This window comes from Crocodylus siamensis, chromosome 4 (assembly GCF_052110815.1).
Source record: "Crocodylus siamensis isolate JL-2025a chromosome 4, ASM5211081v1, whole genome shotgun sequence".
NCBI lineage: Eukaryota > Metazoa > Chordata > Crocodylia > Crocodylidae > Crocodylus > Crocodylus siamensis.
Genome location: NC_143398.1, coordinates 167,124,296 through 167,136,976, shown reverse-complemented (window position 1 = coordinate 167,136,976; position 12,681 = coordinate 167,124,296). Strand labels below are relative to the sequence as shown.

Below are 12,681 nucleotides of genomic sequence, written 5' to 3'. Positions count from 1 at the left end.
AACGCACAACGAAATTCACACCTCCCAGCCCTGCCCCATTTTCTTCCAGCATGTCAGACTATAAAGCTCTCAGAACACAATAGTTGGAAACCCTGGAACTCCTGGAAGTAACAACAGGGATGTCAGGATGCAGTACCTGTGTTTAATGGGCTAGCTGCCAGTGAGGTTTCAAAACCCCTCCTGTGATCTGCAGAGCCTGATGTTAAGACAGCTCTGTAACTTGTCTGCATCAATAAGGATTTGACAAGCGCTGGGACATGTGAAAAAAACAACATGTGAACATGTAATCCCTGAGGATGTGCTATAGAGTCATCTCTGTACCTTTCTGTGTCTTAGTTCCAGGATTTACACTAATGGGGGATTGATATTTCTCCCTCGTGCAGTTTAACTTGTGATACTTTTAAATGGCAAAAATAATTGTTCTGCGTAGATAAGTCACTGGAGCTTCCCCTAAAGTTCAGCACAGTTAGGAGTTGTTTTGTTTTTTTTTACCACTCACAAATGTTCTTACACTTCTCTCAGGCAAAGCCTCCCATTGATGTTGGTGGGAGTTTTTCCTTGAGAACAAGCTAGAGCAGTGCAGGCTTTCGACCCAAAAGAAAGTCTGAAAGTGTAAATCAATTCCACCTGCTCTATGTGCACAAGACCAATCTTGTCAGCTGGTTAAATACATTTTTGTGAACTATCCATTTGAAAATCCCATCCTTACTGTTAAACAGCAGTTATCTAATTGGTCAATGACTTTCCCTTTGTCCAGCACACCTCCTCTGTTTTGCTCACACAGCAATTTGCTCAGGGTGCTCCTAGCATCTTGATCTGTGCTCTCCTTCCAGACCCCACTGACAAGTGTTTTGCATGAAGTTAAACACATGTGGCTTTCTTGTTTAAGCCCATGGGGGAAATCACAGACATAGGCAATGAACAAACATTATCTGCCTTGAAATGAACCTATAACTCTCCCCCTGGAATATCTTAGTGCAAATGTTTCCTGTTTAAAATGGAATGAGAGAAGGGAGGAATTCCAGGCCTTGGACTTTTAGGACCCTCTTTCCCCCAGAGACTTTTTACTTTAAAAACAGAACATTATAAAAGACAGGCACTCCTGGTTTTTCATGAGACAGTCCAGACAAAGTGCTGAAGAGGTTGAAGCCACCCTCTGTGATACTAAAAGGACTCTTAACTCACGTGTGTTGAGACAATTGGTATCTCTACTCATATACTTAGACCCTGCATGAAATCTAATGTACACAGCAGGCCAAAGAGTTGCTCCATATAGTTCTCTTAGAGGTGGTAAGAACGAAGACAAAACCAGTATGCTAGTCACCCCCACTGTGTTTTGCAAGGTAGGACCTTTTTATGGTTGGACACCTGTGTTTCTGTGCATGAGAAATTATACATTCAGAGCTGTTCTGTGTCAAGGGATAAAATAAGGGGAACAAATGTTAGTGTCAGACTTGCATTAGTTACTTTTTTCCAAGAATAAACAGTCAGGTGACAGCAATGCTTAAAAAGATACTTGTCAAGATAATGCTTGTGTGGTTTAAAGAATATTTCCTGGCTGTTAAATTTCACCAGAATTTGTGTTAATCATATTAAAAAAAAAAATCACAGCAATGTAAAAGTGCTTGGGACCTGACCCAAAGCACTGAGGTCAGCAGGAGTCTGGGTAGTTTAGGAGTAAGCTCTCAGTGCAAAGTCAAATATATGGTGTTCAAATGTTTCAAGTTTAAATGGTGACAAAAAAGATTCTGTAGACTTTGCAATTAGAACAGCTGCTAGACTGAGCTGCCAGTATCATAAGTTGCACCTTCAACACATGTTCCTTGTGCTGAAGGGTCTGGATGTGGCAGGAAGGAGTGTTACACATTTATACAGCTTGAAGAAGCAGGAGGAGGCTGCAAAGCTTCTTAAACGGAGTGCGGGGAAAGGCTTATTTTTAGGATAGTAGAGTGTCTTTGGGGATGCTGGGATGTGCTTACCAGGAGAATGAAGGTATGGTAGTGTAAGCAGGTAGACCCAACCGTACCTTTAACCCAGCTAGCACCAGTGACTATAGTAGTGAAGATGTGATACAGTAGTCTGCATACAAGTCCACTGAGGACCCCGGACACATATTCTGAGTGCTGGCACAAACAGAAGTCTGGCCTACTACATTGTCACTGTGCTAGCTAATGTGTGAATACCTGCCAATGTTACAATAAGGACTTCCATTTCCTAAGGAGACACAGAGGACCATTAGGGCAGGCTGAAATCAGGTTCAGCCATAAAATGGCCCAGGGGTGACTGGTGCCTCCTAAGTGTGGGGAGGCACAATTTGTGGGCAGGCCTGGGGGTGGGCCAAAAGCCCCATATCCACTCCTATACTTCTGTGCTGTGGCTTAAGTGCTTTCTCCCCCCTCAACACACTGCTGGCCTGTGTAGCCAAAATACTGCTCTGTCCTGAATGGTGCTGATCCAGGTGCCAATCTCGGGGGGTGGGGGAGGGACACATGTGGCCTCCCCCATGCCTCCCCTACCAGTTGCCTGTGAAATGGCCCCTACACAGGGTGCTCCCTTTCTGCATCCATCTTTTCCTGTTCTGTAACACATGACCATGAACATAATGTGCCCCGGTGGCTGAAGGGGCACGGGAAGCTCCTGCAGGTGGCGGTGGCACTGTTGGTGGTGGAAGCATGGTGGCATCAAGCCGTGAGCTCCCACAGGCAGCCACGTCACTGTCAGCAGTGCGGGGTGTGTGGCAAGTGCTGACCAGTGGTCGGCGACCACCCACAGACGCTGCTGGCAGCATTGGCAGCGGCCAGCAGCAATCGTGGACCACCCACAGATGCCACTGGTGGTGTCAGTGGTAGGGCATGGGGGCGAGTGGTGACTGCCCGCAGGCACTGCCTGAAGTATTGGTGGCGCCTTTCTGCAGGGGGTGCACCGCCAATCTCAGGGGGGTGCATGTGCACCTGCGTGCACCCCCTACGCATCGCCAATGCACGTGACATGTCAGCCATGACACTAGACCCTTTGAAGAGTCTTCCATGGAGTGAGGAACTGGCAGCTGGAGAAGGAGGGGCTTGGCACAGCTCCACTACATGCAAGCCCTTCAGAAAATCTATGGGGTGTATTATTTTTTCTGCCCTAGGGATGAAAAAAAAAGCAAAAAAAAAGCTAAGGCACACTCCAAAGAAGTCTCTTTTGGGCAGCAAAGGCTGTGAAAACCCAGTGGTTCTGCTCTCCTGGCAATGCTGAAGCAGAATGATTGGAGGGGAATGTCGTGAAGGAATCCTCATGGCTTATTCAAGTCTACGGTCCCTAGATCATTTCCCCTGGGTAATCCCACAAGGTGAGGTGAGGTGAGGTGGGAGGTAAGAGAGTCAGCCAGGACATCGTTCACTTCCAGGCCTGGATTCATAGATTGTAAGGGGCTGGGAGGGACCTCACAAGATCATCGGGTCCAGCCCCCCTGCACTAGGCAGGATGTTAAAACTGAACTATTTCCTGAGGATTTGTTCTTCCCCACCCATTATAGATGCGACTCTGTTACAAGTGAGCTACTCATAAATCCAAGTCTGTTTCTGTTCCTGAGTTTACCAAGAAGTCAAGAGCACAGAAGCAATTTTAAGTCCCCCATACTCAGCTTTATGGTGACCACCATTAAGAATTCTTCAAATAGAAAAACAAGAGACTGGACCAAGCCTGAATGCACCGTTTATTATTTCTGTAAGTGACAAAACCAACAAACAAGGCAAACCATCCGGAGACAGCAACCAGCACTGAAATGCTGTCACCATGAAAAGCTGCACACATAGGAGTAAATGCTGGAAGCTCCAAAAACAACTCTTCCAGAAAAACAATGCAGGTGCTACACGGAAGCCTCTCAATTGTTATCTGACCTTCTCCTATCTGGGTAATTACTGGTTTAAATAAATGAAGCACCCCCAAAACAGCAAGCCGACCTCAGCACCTTACCAATCATCAGTAGCTCTTTCTGGGCACTGGGCTCTTTTATGAACAGAAGCAAAATAACTCAGCATTTGGTCTCTTTAGAAACTGCCTCCTCCGTGAAGGCCCTAATGAAATTCTTCTCTCCTCCCTTTCTGTTTTTGTTGGCTCCTGGTGGGTTCAGAGTTCAGAAGGTTGGCTCACACCTCCCCAGTGACCTGCAGTTTGTGGGTCAGACCAACAAACTGAAGTGGAAAATCAGTGACCCAAGGGACCTATCCAAAACCTACAAATTGGGGCAAGCACTCAAAAGGGCCTGACTTAGAAGTGTGCCCTCTAAGAGAACATGCTGTGTAGGAGCTGCTCTGACTGTCAGCTGTTTGCCAGATTTTTGGCCAGTTGTTTGACCTGTGGGGCCAAAGTACCTAGCGGCTGCATGCAGGAGGTATAAAAAGCTTACACAATGGCATGGGAAGGAACTGATCTCACACCTCCAAAAACCTTTTGCTGACTGGCTCAGTTCTACCTTTTCCCAGTGGAAAAACAGCAGATGATGTGGGTCCAGTTTAGTTTGTGCACCATTTATAAAGGAGTGCGTCGAAAGTGGGGAAGTAGGGGCACCATTTCAAAGAAAAAACTGACCCTAGTGGAACAGCATGAACACTCACTCCCACAAAATGGCTGCATGATGTGTGTAAGGTGCTTTAAAAAAAAAAGTGTTTATTTTATTGTGATGATAGAAAAACCTATTAGTTTTCCTGCAAGGAAAGCATAGCACATCATAGATAGGAGCAATGTAAGCATTTTTCCACACTTCTTGCCAAGTAATTGCAACCTTGATTTACTGGTGAGCAGTTATACTTGTTGATCTTCAAAATACTGATCAGTTGATAACTGATCCATTTCTGTAACTAGGACCACAACCAAATTGATGCTTGAACACTGTATATGCACATTCATAGTGATCAGATGATTAAAAATAATACCTGTGCCATTTTTTGGTTTTGTCCGACAAATACCAATAATACCTGAATGCATTTTTTTCCTGCTTGCTTTTACTTAAAAAAATATTAGGATTGTCAAGTATACTCTTTTCTGGCCTAGCTGCAAGAATTTTGGGAGGTTTCAGGACTGTTTTCAACTGAGTGGGAAGGTGCAAAATTTTTAACAAAGTCCTCCTTTACCCACAATGTTATTTAGCCACTGAAGTTACATAGGCATTCATCATCATCATCATAATAGTAGTAATAACAATAATAACAATGTTTCACACAGTTTGATTAAAAATCCCTTGAAATCCCTTGCTTGCACTTTCCACTGTCTTAGTTTAATTCTTCAGTTATCAGAGAGCTTTATAGTCTAGACTGGGCCTGAATATCTAATGTAAAGTACCCAGCAGAAAAAATAATAATTTCAGGTTTTCTTTATTCATCATTAACTCCCATCTGCAGTGACCTTTATCACCGGTCACAAAAGCTTACCCAGGGGTTAATGACAAGCAAAGGGAAGCAAACTGATGTATTGGCTGTTTGTGCGATGTCATATCATGTTGGGTGCTTGGATTTAACTGTGACAAATAGTTTCTTTTGCTTCTGTTTGGTTGGGAGCATTACAGAGGTCAGTCTGCACCAGAGGGAGGACAATGCTCTCCTACAGTCTACGTGCAGCAGGAGTGTACTGCAAGGAATGTTACCTCAAGGAAAATTCCCTGCTTTACTTCTTGAAACTCACCTCAAAAAGAGTTACACACTAAGGCTAGTTAGAGACATTAAAAAAGCCCAGGGCAGAATTGATCAAACCGTTGCAGGTTTCTCGAAGCTGTAGACTGGATCAGGAGCAAACAGAACATGTTAGCCGTTTTGCAGTGGGGCATCTAGATGCCTGCACTGGCCAGAAGGCAGGGGGCACTCCTGTACATCTCCCAGCATGCAAGCGGAGTGGGGGCCACCCGATTGGTTGTTAGGCATATGCCCCTAACCCCCTGCTAGCACTGTGGACCCTCCCCTGTCCCCAGCCCTAGGCTTCCAGGAGAGTCCCAGAGCAGGTCACTAGAGCATGCACCACCTGCCACTGCTGGCCAGTAGGGCTGTGCGAAGCTTCGGTCCCTGATTTGATTCGGCAGAGATTCAGCCCGATTTGATGGCTGAATCTCTGAATCCAAATTGAATCAGAGGACTCTTTAATCTCTCTGAATCGATTCAGAGAGATTTGGAAAGATTGGGCGATTCGGACATAGACAGAGCTTTTTCTACATACCTCTAGGTAGCAGGTGGCTCGTGAATGCTGTGATGCTGAGGTGCACGGAGTGGCTCCCCACCCCACTTGGCAGCAGACCCAGAAGTGAACTAGAAGCTTGCGGCTCCCCCCTCTCCCCCCACGCTCCTATGGGACACTTCATCTGCTCCAGCATAGCATTGCAGCATTCATGATCTGCACCTGGTACCTCAAGGTATGTAGAAAAAACATTGAAAGCTGTGTCTATGTCCGAATCACTGATTCTCTGAATAAGCATCAAATCTTCAGATTCGAAATTCGGATTCAACTGAATCAAACTGGGGACAGTGATCTGAATCAATGAACTGAATCACAACCCCCAACTTGGTCCAAATCCGAATTGAATAGGGCCCATTTTGCACAGCCTCACTGGCCAGGCTGCCAGGCGTGCCATGGTGACCTCTCTGGGGCTCTCCTGAAAGCCTAGGGCTAGGTATGGGGGAGGCTCTGTGGTGACAGCAGGGGGCTGGGGGTGTCTGCCGGTAGCCAATGAGGGGTGGACCCAGGTGGTTCACAGAAGGAAATTTTGGGCTCCTAAGAGTTCAGAACCAGCGGCACCTGAGGGGCCTGATCCTTCCTTCTACAGAGTGCCCTCATCCCTGCCACCTGGCACAAGCCTCCTGTGTTGCACCGGCACTTCCTACTGGCTTCTGCTGGTGCCAGGCTCTGGCAGGATGCTCCCAGTGCAGCCCAGGAGGGCAGCAAGGACAAGACGCTCTGTAGAAGAAAGGTTTGGTCTCCTTGGAGCTCAGCACCAGTAGCAACTGGAGGATGTGCCAGCACAGCCTAGAAGGCTTGCACTGGGCAGCAGGAACAGGGGCACTCCATAGAAAGAAGAATCAGGTCCCTTGGCTGCTGCTGGTGCTGAGCTCTTAAGGTCCTGATTCCTCTTTCTTTGGAGTGCCTGGGCCATCTGGCACATGCCTCCAACCCCCAACTTTCCTTCCATGGAGACCCTCTGTCCCTGCTGCCCAACTTGAGTCTCCCTTCCTGCCTCTCTCCACGTGGCCTGCCTGCGACTGTGATGGCTTGTGTCTGTGACAGCCCAGAGTAGCTGAGCACCCAATGAGTGCTAACACATTTCCCTGCAAGAGGAGGCTAGTGGGCAGAGCCTCAAACGTGCCTGGGATGCTGGGTGGCAGTGACCTAACATGAATCTGGTACAGACATTTGATAGACCAGTCTAACCTAAAACAATTAAGTCTAATACCTCATTGATCAAGGTCTACCTTAGACCAGGATCTGCCATTTTTAAACCAGTCTATGTGCCCCGAGCTTCTGTTCGGTTATGGGTGTAGACCAGTTTTTGGTCACTTATACTGGTTTATGTGTAATGTCTGTACCTGACCTCGGTGGCTAATAGAAAAGCTACACCTTTGCAGCCTTTCCCCTGACTGCTTAATCTGGGTGAGATTTAAAGGGACCCTGGGTGGTGGTATTAGGTAGCACAGCCTGTGATTAGAATGCCAGAGAAAACTACAGGTTTCTCTCTGTGCCTACAGCTCCCAATAAAGACACCTACTGTATGCGCTGCAATGGACAGCTGCCTGTTCTTTACCAGGAGGACCCTAACTCTACAGGAAGACCCTATAAAGAATATAGAGAAGAAGGAAAAATAGAAGACTCAATGTAAGAAGTACCTGGGTTAAACAATACATCTTATCGTGTCAAATCTATGATGTAGCTTTTTGAGTTGATCTTATAAAGGTACTTCCAATATACATTAAAAAAAATTCTGGCTCTAGAAGGCTATATAGTCTGTATCCCTCAATACATAATATTTAAAGACACTGCAGTGCTGTTTTTATATAGTGGCACTGAGAATTTTAGTAGCTTAATATTCAGTGCACATATACCTAAGATATCATTGCAGGTTTAAAAAATCTTCACTGCACAGTGCTGTGCTTCATTAAAGTCTATCTTACATGTATGTATATATACATTAACAGTCTGGTTACTCTTAAAATATGTTTTCTTTGCAATTTCAGGCCAATAATTTACCACATAAGAGGGAGAGGGTTTTGCATTTAAAAAGTCACAGGAAATCAAATTTTGTATCCTAGTCTTAGGAATACACAACAGAACTTTGCTTAGTGGCTGCTGTCTGTGAGAGATGCTTGTACCTCTCAGCAGAAGGCATATGTCTAGCAATGTCATACTAACCTCAAACACACCACACACAGATTATTTATGGGCAGAGCTGGTGGAGGTGCTTTCTTCTCCCGTTCTTTTATCAACACTGCATGGCTAAAAAATCAGATAACGTAAACTAATACAATCCCAGGCTCTCATGTAGCACATGCCATGCAGAGAGAGCTGTTTTTAGTTTCAAGACTGTGTTTAGAATTCCTTCAGTGTCAGGTTTCCAGTTACCAGCCCCTCATCCCTGGTCCAGGCACGACTGCGGTTGGACAGGATTAACAGAACACTCTGCAATGCGTATTACATAGCTTTAACTTCTATAGGCTTTACAAGCTCATAAAAATAATGATATTTCATGACTGATGTTGCTGAAAAAAGTGGGAAGAGATCTCACTTTTTACTCATATTTGATTTGGATTTTAAGGAGAGGCGATCTGGTGTAGTGAGTTAAGAACTCAAGCAGGGGTAAGTTTTAGACACAAAGCAGATACCTATGGTCTGACTCCCTTCTCACTTATGGTTTTACACCAGTTGGTGCGACTCCTCAAGCTTCAGCAGTCACTCTTGATTGATCCAAGTGTAAAGAGCTTGTCTACACAATTGTTGTAGTGCTATAATGATATACAGTTTAGAAACAGATGTCAGTGAAGTGCTACAATCCCCTACTGTGAAGCAGTTATAACAATATAAAGGTGCTTATCCTCATGTAGTTATAGCAGTATACAAACTATAGATAAACTATAAAAACTATAAATACAGAGCCAAATTCAGAGAGTTGCTGGGCAACACTAGCACCTGCTAAATTGGTTAGAAGTTGAAGTTCAGGCAGTTGGTCCCAAATTTGGGACCAAAAGAGAATGTGTAGCTACTGATAACTCTATACGCACTAGAAACGGCACAGAAATAACAGTAAATACTGGAAGGCAATAATTTGAATGGGAAGTTTTAAACTCTGCCCTGAGACTGCAACAAACATGTTGTGAGGTTTCCATGATACCTTTAATTCATCCTTTTGTACAGAACAGCACTATTGTAACTGAAATCTTCTGAGAATCTCAAAGAGGTTGTAGTCTTCCACCATAAGAAGTTAGGGTGGAATTAAAAAAAAAAAAATCCATGTTGGCTAAACTTTGCCCCTAATTAAGTTAATTATTATTTTTTGTTAATAATAAAATGTTAATTTCAGGGACTTCTGAAAATCCCACTCTTTGCAAAAACTTTCTCTTTTTTCTTCTCAAGCCCCTACTCAAAAAGATCAGGAACATTGATAATTAGGGTCAAAACAAAACAAAACAAACAGCCTGTGGTCGGTGTCCCATGACTATCCAAAATACATGCAAAACAACTATTTTAAATAATCTTCCCTTGTCATTTCCCTCTGGTTTTGTTCGTATGCCCTGAGGCGTGGTGTATCTCCACTAGTGGGATGTGCAGAACAGAGAAACCTCTTTTGAACAAGACGTTGCTACTCTGTGATCTTTTCAAGCTTAAAGGGGTCTTACATAGATTGGTACTTTAAGCTGCGAGTCATTACAACATGTCATTTTGTATGTTACTCATTATTTGACATAGCATAATACCCTGTGAGTCATTAACCTCTTGGCATCGGTAACCCAGCCTCAATACTAAGCAATCATGCGTGCCTCTTGCACAGGAACCTTCATGTGCTATCATGTGTGAGAGGCCTGTATTAGATTTTCACGCCCCTTGTCCTTTTGTTTTCAAGATCAGCAGGAGTTGGGAGCTGTCTCTATTGACAAAAGTTCTCAGCCTGAAAGAGGGTTTTGCAACAGCACTGCAATCTTGTGGCCTCAGTTTAGGATTTTGAGGGTAGAAGAACATCCATTTTATATGAAGAACCCTGTCTTTTCAAATCTTTAACATATGAAGCTTATATAAGGGGACTGTCAGCCATGCGCACGGCAACTCATTTAACCATTTAAAAAAAAAAACCCAACTGTCTCAAGCCAGCAAAAGAATGAATGTTCAGAACCCAGTCAAATACAACCTTTGGAAGACTCATCTGCAAGAGCAGCAAGCATTGAACAGGTGCACCACTGCCCTTCGGTGAGCAAGATGTTAAATCAAAGGCCCTCTGGGTGGCATTACTTGGATTAAACTAGCTCCTACAGGCTTTTACTGACCTTGGGATCCTATTGTGTTAGGCACTATAAGAGACAGTTCCTGCCCCAAAGGACCTATAATCCAAGCAGATAAATCAGACAAAAGGTAAAAGGGGACAGAGAGGAATGCAGACGGGAGGAGACTCTCCCAAGCACATGTAGCAGGGGCAGAAGAAGAGCTCGGACCAGAACCCAGGTCTCTGAAGTCTAGTTCAGGGTTTTAGCCACTAAAGTAGTTCCACTTTTCTGGTGGCTGCCAAGGTGGGATTTAAAGATCCCAGGGAGATTCCTAATAATGGCAATTATGTTGCCTGAAACAAAATTCCTTCTCCCAGAAACACTCAAAGCATGCCACATGGGTGTAATGTCCAGGGCATCAACAGCACTGTTGCTGAGCATATAACAAACAGTTCCCTCCATTTGCCTATGCATTCACTTTACTACACCATCCATCTTCTTTTGTAAAGTACTCCAAAAGACACATAAAACCAAAGTCTAGTCTTTTTTCATTCTTCACATGAAATGAATTGGAAGCACAACAATTATTCAGCTGTGCTGTTAAAATGATTTCCACAAATAACAGACGTCATTAAAAGAATCTTCCTAAGTAATAACAACCTGGGCTGAGGTCTTTCCTATTCAGCTGTTGGGATCTTAACATGCTATCTGATCTTTAGTGGGCTAGTAAAAACCTGTATGAACTGGTTATTACTGTTATTACCCAGCTTTTCATTTTCTTTCTTGTTTTAATCATCTTTCTTTTAAATTAAAGCATTCCTTGCAGTTTTTTCCCCATTGCCTTGATGAAGCATGGCTGTCAGCTATGCCTCCCATGGTACAAACTGGTAGTAAAATCATGCTTCAATAAATAAAGGAGATTATAGTTGGAACTGATTATAGCTGGCTATTTTTCCCTCCATTTCTTTTTGTTTCTGGATACTGTAATTCAGTTAAATTCACTGAGATGTGCCACTTCATTTTTTTCTTCCCTGCAATAAAAACACAGCTCCATATTCAAAGGAAGTTGACAGTTGTTTTAAAAAACAACAAGAAAAATAGGAAACTTTTTTGTTTCTGGCTTCTTCACATGTTATTTCAACCCACACTGTTCCTCAAGCCTCTGATATATTGATTTGTTCCTAAACAACTAAAAAATCTGTAAATTCATCCTTCCCCCTGCCACCCGCTGCCCCCTGCCCCCCTGACTCACTTCCCACCATTTGTATTTGTTTTGTTCTAGCCATTGATTTCTACGGGTATATGTAAAGGTGCTTAGACTACAGATTTCTGTGTGCTGCAGGCCATTAACACTTCTGCAAGTACCCTCTTTCTGCCAGTCATTAAACACCAGCTCCAGTCATTTAAATCTAAAGGTTTAGATGATAATAATAGAACATTAATTTTACAGCTACCTCTGTTGAGGTATATTGTAAAGTGTTACAACACTTGGTTAATTATACTTGCATTAGCTACTTAATTTGCACCCAAAATAGGGTCACAAACACTGTGGGTGCAATAATAAAGGTTATCCTGAAGTGAGCCTTAAATAACAAAAACCAAATCCCGAAATCCTGATAGCTGAGAGAGAAGAAATCTCCATCTATTGTGTAGAGTAGCAGTAGCACTGCCTAGAGACTGCTACAACAGTCTTAAGGCTGCAATAGCCCTTACAGCTGGTGCACTTTCCAGCTGTGTTTATACTGCTGTCTTTTTTTCTTTCTTCCTTAAAGGCTCCCATTATTACACTGGCAGCAGCGCAACTGTATCAGGGGGAGCAAATGGAGAGTGGACACTGTATCTTAAGTTGGATTTTGCAGCCCCTTTCCACAGTATATGATTGATTTTCTTGTTAAATTGATCAGTAACATTAGCAGAGTGCCTCATGGACTTCACAGAGTCTCTAGCTCTTCCTTTTTGGGGTCAAAACTCCATTTGGTTTAGGGTCTGGGTCCTCCCACCCTTGTTTTTACTACAGTTTTGCCTTATCCCACTCAGACCACATCTAGTCCCTGTTTTACACTAGTGCTTCCACTTCTAGAACTGCTTTAGGCTAAGTACAGACAATTAAAAGCCTGAGGCTGAATCAATTCAATCTTCACAGGTAAGTCTAAATTGCATAGATTGAACCAATAAACAAAGGAACAGACATGCATTTTTGATTCCTGAAATGCAGGCCAGAAGCTGAAGGGCGCTAGGGCATGCCTCCCTGCTT

General features: G+C 43.9%; 1 protein-coding gene across 3 annotated transcripts in view; it reads right to left on the bottom strand.

Annotated features, from left to right (window-relative positions):
- Nucleotides 1–12,681, bottom strand: part of PARD3B (par-3 family cell polarity regulator beta) — a 765,403-nt gene that overhangs the window by 5,571 nt on the left and 747,151 nt on the right. The window lies entirely within an intron of this gene.